Raw genomic sequence first — 7,504 nt, 5'->3', positions numbered from 1 at the left:
ACAGTACAGGTGAGATATGACAGTTATTATATATTACAGTACAGTGTTTACATCACACCTATAAGTGGCAAGAAAATACCTGAGTGTGATGACGTCACGCATTAACATAGCCCCGCCCGTTCCCTCATGATTGGCTATTGTCCGTCCAGGTCCCGCCTCCTCTCTTGTGATTGGCTGCCCGTGCTCCAGGCTACTTCCAGAGTGGCGTCCGCTGTCAGTGTGGGAATCCCGGACTGGAGGAGAGCGCAGCCCCGGGACCGCAGACACCGCCGGCTCCAGCACCGGATCCTGCCCGGGAGCACAGGTGAGTGCTGGGCGAGGAGCAGAGGGCCCCGCGTCCCGGAGCCACACACCTAGCGGCAGCCGGGGGTCACCCACCCCGCCACCTGATCTTGCTTCCTGGAATTGGATCCGGGGGCCAAACTCTCACCTGACACTAGATCCGGGGCCAAACTCTTACCTGACCCTGGATCCGGGGGCCAAACTCTCACCTGACACTAGATCCGGGGCCAAACTCTCTGCTGACCCTGATTAGGGGGCCAAACTCTCTGCTGACCCTGATTAGGGGGCCAAACTCTCTGCTGACCCTGATTAGGGGGCCAAACTCTCTGCTGACCCTGGTTCCGGGGGCTAAACTCTTACCTGACCCTGGATCCGGGGCCAAACTCTTACCTGACCCTGGATCCGGGGGCCAAACTCTCACCTGACACTAGATCCGGGGCCAAACTCTTACCTGACCCTGGATCCGGGGGCCAAACTCTCACCTGACACTAGATCCGGGGCCAAACTCTTACCTGACCCTGGATCCGGGGGCCAAACTCTCACCTGACACTAGATCCGGGGCCAAACTCTCTGCTGACCCTGATTCGGGGGCCAAACTCTCTGCTGATCCTGATTCGGGGGCCAAACTCTCTCCTGACCCTGGATCCGGGGGCCAAACTCTCTCCTGACCCTGGATGTGGGGACTACATGTGTATAATGTACATATAGGGGAGATATAGTATATAATGTACATGTGTGTAATATATGGGATGGGTATATAGTGTATCTATGATATAGGGGGTGTATAATGTTCATACACTATTCACAAAAAGTTTTGGATATTTAGTTGTGGGTGAAATTTTAGGATGAATCTAAAATGCCCTCTAACCTTTACGGGAGAACTTAATGGGACCTTTAGAGATGAGCGAATTTCCGCTTATGGAATTTGTTCACACTTCGTTTGGTGGTAGACGCAGAATTGCGTAATGGATTATTCCGTTACCACCGACCATAACGCATGTCTATGACGGAATGTCTTTAGAGGCGTTCCGTTATTCATTCCGCCATAATAGAAGTCTATGGGCTGCAAAACGGATCCTTCCCATTTCCTTTATGCAGGGGAGTCCTGGCGCTGAGCCCCCGAGTCCTGGCGCTGAGCCCCCGAGTCCTGGCGCTGAGCCCCCGAGTCCTGGCGCTGAGCCCCCGAGTCCTGGCGCTGAGCCCCCGAGTCCGGATCCGTTTTGCAGCCCATAGACTTCTATTATGGCGGAATGAATAACGGAACGCCTCTAAAGACATTCCGTCATAGAATTGCGTTATGATCCGTGGTAACAGAAGCCACAACGCAGTTCTGCTTTTACCACCAAATGAAGTGTGAACAAATTTCATAAGCGGAAATTCGCCCATCCCTACCTCTAACCTTTACAGGAGAACTCAATGTGACCTTCTCTGACCTTCTGAAAGCTCATGTCCAACTGCTCAGCATTTCAGAACTTTTTGCACAACTTGCTGTTCTCTGAAAAGGAGCTTAATGGCAAAATTCACACCATGAATCGCCTAATAAATGTCCTGGTTCCATTAGAATTGGTATTAAACAGTCCTCCTCATCATGCTGCTCACACTGTGACATCATGAGACCAAGACGACACCTAACAATTGATGAACAGGACCTCGTCAGTGCGTGGCTTCAAGCAGGATGTTCTCAGATGGAAGTGGCCACTGAGCTTAGTGTCACAGAGAGTCATCAGCAGGTTGTATCAGAGATGCAGAGACTGGAAGAGTGACAGGCGTCATCGTCTTATATGGGCCAGGGAGCATCTACACTGACGAGGGACCGGTGGCCTCAGCGCTGTTCACTGATGAAAGTCGATTCGCACTGAGCCGAAATGATGGAGACATCAAGGAGAGCGCTCTGCATCAGCCACTGTGGTCACCAGACGAGCCTGTGGTGGTGTCACAGTGCGGGCCGGTGTGTCTGGTCCATACAGAACTGTCCTACACTGTGAAGGGTCCAGTGACAGCCCAGACCACCTGAAGAACATCAGTAATCCAGTCATTGTGCCTCTGCAGGAACAACACCGGCCTAATGTCATCTTCATGGAGGACAATTTACCGGCTCATCGAGGTCCCATCATTAGGGAACGGCTGCTGGAGACTGGAGACATTGTAGTCAAGCTGGAATTGATGCTCAAGGCCACAGGACACGTTCCTGAGACACGGACATTTTGTGGCGGTGTACCCAGCACTGGGGTCGGCTTCTGAGTGGAGGAGATGACCATCGCTGCTTCTTCCTAAATGCCCGACTGTCATCATATGATATCACTGGAGCCGGAATGTCTTACATTTCCATAAATTTCACCCAAAAGCCAAATATCCCAAACTTTTTGTGAGTAGTGTAATATAGGGGTGTATACAGGTTATAATATAGAGGTGTTTATATAGGGTATATAGTGTGGAATAGTAACTTATAATACACAGCCTTTAAAATACGTAGAGAAATCCCTATACAAATCTATGTCGCAGGATAGCCAGTGTAGCTAGGGGGAGTATGTAATATATACTGCTGTCCACATATCGTATAGGGTCTCCTCCGTCTAACCTGTTATATAGCGCGTGTGTCCCGCTCTCTCTACTCTGATCACAGCAATAGCAGCGCCTTTCACCCCGAAGATGGACTCCGGAAAATGTTCTGCAGTGATTGTGGGGGAGGGGGCGGCGCAGCCGCAGGTGGTCGGGACCATACACTGGACATAGAAGGTCCTCACTTTTCTCTGCAGCTTTCAGGAAGACGATGCATTGATGTAAAGAGACTCTCGGATGCCAGCTGCGCCTCCCCTGAGTGTCGGGGGATGGTATATATTTCTATAGGGGCAGGTATACGGTTATCTGTGCCTCCTTATATCTGCGCTCTCCTGTGTGTCGGGGGATGGTATATATTTCTATAGGGGCAGGTACACGGTTATCTGTGCCTCCTTATATCTGCACCTCCCCTGAGTGTCGGGGATGGTATATGTTTCTATAGGGGCTGGTATACGGTTATCTGTGCCTCCTTATATCTGCGCCTCCTTATATCTGCGCCTCCTTATATCTGTGCCTCCCCTGAGTGTCGGGGATGGTATATGTTTCTATAGGGGCTGGTATACGGTTATCTGCGCCTCCTTATATCTGCGCCTCCTTATATCTGTGCCTCCCCTGAGTGTCGAGGATGGTATATGTTTCTATAGGGGCTGGTATACGGTTATCTGTGCCTCCTTATATCTGCGCCTCCCCTGAGTGTCGGGGGATGGTATATGTTTCTATAGGGGCTGGTATACGGTTATCTGTGCCTCCTTATATCTGCGCCTCCCCTGAGTGTTGGGGATGGTATATATTTCTATAGGGGCAGGTACACGGTTATCTGCGCCTCCTTATATCTGCGCCTCCCCTGAGTGTCGGGGATGGTATATCTTTCTATAGGGGCAGGTATACGGTTATCTGCACCTCCCCTGAGTTTCGGGAGGATGGTATATGTTTCTATAGGGGCAGGTATACGGTTATCTGTGCCTCCTCATATCTGTGCCTCCTCATATCTGTGCCTCCTCATATCTGCACCTCCCCTGAGTGTTGAGGATGGTATATCTTTCTATAGGGACAGGTATACGCCATTTACCTGCATCTTCCCAGTGTGGACCAGTTACAACTCCCCTACAGGCTCAGTGCTGCCCCTGTTACCACCACCATTGCATCTCTGTTACTATGACAACCGGGATTTACATATGGGGGGACGTTGACAACAAGTCCATGTTTTCAGCAGCCAAAATGTGGTGAAATACGGCGCAGAAAGCGCCCAGGTGCCCCTTGTCAGGACCCTCCTGTCACCAGCCCTTATAACAGCCCGTTCATCTGTCAGGCTCGTTACCATGGCGACCGCAGTGCGGCGCCCCTGTCAGCCTTCTAGATATCTGTGATATAAAGGGGACTGTAAGAAGAAAAACGGACACAAAAGTGTAGGACACTGAAGAGTCTCGGGGACAATAGTGATTCTAGGGACATCTGGGTGATGGCCGAGCAGCATCGGGCCCTTCTAATCTATTATAGCCTCTTCACTACAGCCCTGAATCCTTACAAACATACAGTGCCATCTCTTGGCCAATCAGCAGTGATAAGACTGGTCACATGACGCTTCTCTGCAGTTTGTAGCCAATTGGCACTGCTGAGTTGGGTCACATGACATACTTCTCTGTAGGCCTGATTCCATAGAAACAGTAGAACCAGGGTTGATAAGGTCACATGACACTACTCTACAGTCCTTAGCCAATCAGCAGAGCTGAGCAAGGTCACCTGACCCATTCTCCTAGTCCAGGCGTCGGAAACTGGAATAGCTCTCTGGGCCAATCAGCAGAGGTGAGGTGGTCACATGACACTCATCTGCAGCCCTGACCTCTGACACAGGTATCGCATACTGCCTTCCTTAGATACCAGACTGTTGCTAAGGAGTAATGGGGGGGACACGGGGCCCCCATGTCATGGACCTGCACTAATCTGGGGCCCTGTTATTGTAGTATGTAACTGCTGCTTCCCGAGCGTCACTGCTATAGCGTTCCTTAATCTGTAGCGGTCGCCGCAGGTTTTCCTCTGTCTTCCCAGTGGATTGTGAGAGATTTAGTCCCAGAATCGCCCGTCTGAGGACATAGGAGTCCTCTATGTGTCCTGGGGGCAACCTCGCCCTGCCCCGTCCGCCCTGCCCCCGGCCGTTCAGGACTCATTGTGCAGGTTTAACGAGTTCTCCCTGAAGGTCGGAGTGTCACCATCTTGTGAGATCCTGTGTGTAAGACGAGCTCACAATGTCACCCCAACACCGAAGAAAAGCGACTCGGGGTGCAGAGAGAGTGGGGGTACATATGCTGGTGACATGAGGAGAGTGGGTACATATATGGGTGACACAAGGAGAATGGGGGTAGGTAGAGGGGTTACCCACAGTGTATACCATCCAGCCTCTAGCCATGCAGTCTACCATTACCACAGTGTATAACATCCAGCCTCTAGCCATGCAGTCTACCATTACCACAGTGTATAACATCCAGCCTCTAGCCATGCAGTCTACCATTACCACAGTGTATAACATCCAGCCTCTAGCTGTGCAGTCTACCATTACCACAGTGTATAACATCCAGCCTCTAGCTGTGCAGTCTACCATTACCACAGTGTATAACATCCAGCCTCTAGCCATGCAGTCTACCATTACCACAGTGTATAACATCCAGCCTCTAGCCATGCAGTCTACCATTACCACAGTGTATAACATCCAGCCTCTAGCTGTGCAGTCTACCATTACCACAGTGTATAACATCCAGCCTCTAGCTGTGCAGTCTACCATTACCACAGTGTATAACATCCAGCCTCTAGCCGTGCAGTCTACCATTACCACAGTGTATAACATCCAGCCTCTAGCTGTGCAGTCTACCATTACCACAGTGTATAACATCCAGCCTCTAGCCATGCAGTCTACCATTACCACAGTGTATAACATCCAGCCTCTAGCCATGCAGTCTACCATTACCACAGTGTATAACATCCAGCCTCTAGCCGTGCAGTCTACCATTACCACAGTGTATAACATCCAGCCTCTAGCTGTGCAGTCTACCATTACCACAGTGTATAACATCCAGCCTCTAGCTGTGCAGTCTACCATTACCACAGTGTATAACATCCAGCCTCTAGCCATGCAGTCTACCATTACCACAGTGTATAACATCCAGCCTCTAGCCATGCAGTCTACCATTACCACAGTGTATACCATCCAGCCTCTAGCCGTGCAGTCTACCATTACCACAGTGTATAACATCCAGCCTCTAGCCGTGCAGTCTACCATTACCACAGTGTATAACATCCAGCCTCCAGCCATGCTGTCTACCATTACCACAGTGTATACCATCCAGCCTCTAGCCGTGCAGTCTACCATTACCACAGTGTATAACATCCAGCCTCTAGCCGTGCAGTCTACCATTACCACTGGGCCTTCTCCACCAAATCGGGTTCTGACCTCACAAATGATCTTCTGGATGAGGCACAACTCCATATTAATGTCTGTGGCTGTAGAATGGGAGACATCAGATAAGTTCCTGGAGGTGGACTGTAGAGGGTCCAGTACTCCTCTTCACGTAGTGAGTGCATACGGTGTATATTCACACACAAGCTGCCATAAATCCTGCTGAACCAGGGCCTATCCTGTTGTGCTGTCGCAGAGGAGCTGATGCGTTTCAGTGTTGTCATTGAGCCGTTCTGTGTGTTTGCCGAATGTCTTATTACCTGTCAGGTGGGGAGGACTTCTCACCTGTACCGTCGTGGCCAAAAGTTTTGAGAATGACACAAATATTAGTTTTCACAGAGTTTGCTGCTAAACTGCTTTTAGATCTTTGTCTCAGTTGTTTCTGTGATGCAGTGAAATATAATTACTCGCACTTCATACGTTTCAGAGGCTTTTATCGCCAATTACAGGACATTTATGCAGAGTCAGTATTTGCAATGTTGGCCCTTCTTTTTCAGGACCTCTGCAATCCGACTGCGCATGCTCTCAATCACCTTCTGGGCCAATTCCTGACTGATAGCAACCCATTCTTTCATAATCACTTCTTGGAGTTTGTCAGAATTAGTGGTTTTTGTTTGTCCACCCGCCTCTTGAGGATTGACCACAAGTTCTCAATGGGATTAAGATCTGGGGGGTTTCCAGGCCATGGACCCAAAATGTCAACGTTTTGGTCCCCGAGCCTCTTTCACACTTGCGTTGTCCGGATCCGGCGTGTACTCCATTTGCCGGAATTACACGCCGGATCCGGAAAAACGGAAGTGAACTGAAAGCATTTGAAGACGGATCCGTCTTCAAAATGCGTTCAGTGTTACTATGGCAGCCAGGACGCTATTAAAGTCCTGGTTGCCATAGTAGTAGCGGGGGAGCGGTATACTTACAGTCCATGCGGCTCCCGGGGCGCTCGAGAATGACGTCAGAGCGCCCCATGCGCATGGATGATGTGCCATGTGATCACGTCATCCATGCGCGTGGGGCGCCCTGACGTCACTCTGAAGCACCCCGGGAGCCGCACGGACGGTAAGTATGCTGCTCCCCAATACACTTTACCATGGCTGCCAGGACTTTAGCGTCCCGGCAGCCATGGTAACCATTCAGAAAAAGCTAAAGGTCAGATCCGGCAATGCGACGAAACGACGTTTAGCTTAAGGCCGGATCCGGATCAATGCCTTTCAATGG

At 50.5% G+C, this 7,504-nt stretch overlaps 1 protein-coding gene across 1 annotated transcript in view; it reads left to right on the top strand.

The window, feature by feature from the left end:
- Positions 1-212: 212 nt before the first annotated feature.
- The window catches only part of NR1I2 (nuclear receptor subfamily 1 group I member 2), a 38,504-nt gene continuing 31,212 nt past the window's right edge, over positions 213-7,504 (top strand). Inside the window, 1 exon segment of the mRNA XM_044273393.1 lies at positions 213-304. The gene's annotated coding sequence lies outside the window, so the exon portion shown is untranslated.

Source organism: Bufo gargarizans, unplaced genomic scaffold (assembly GCF_014858855.1).
Source record: "Bufo gargarizans isolate SCDJY-AF-19 unplaced genomic scaffold, ASM1485885v1 fragScaff_scaffold_645_pilon, whole genome shotgun sequence".
Classification (NCBI taxonomy): Eukaryota; Metazoa; Chordata; class Amphibia; order Anura; family Bufonidae; genus Bufo; species Bufo gargarizans.
This window is presented reverse-complemented; position numbering and strand designations above follow the sequence as displayed.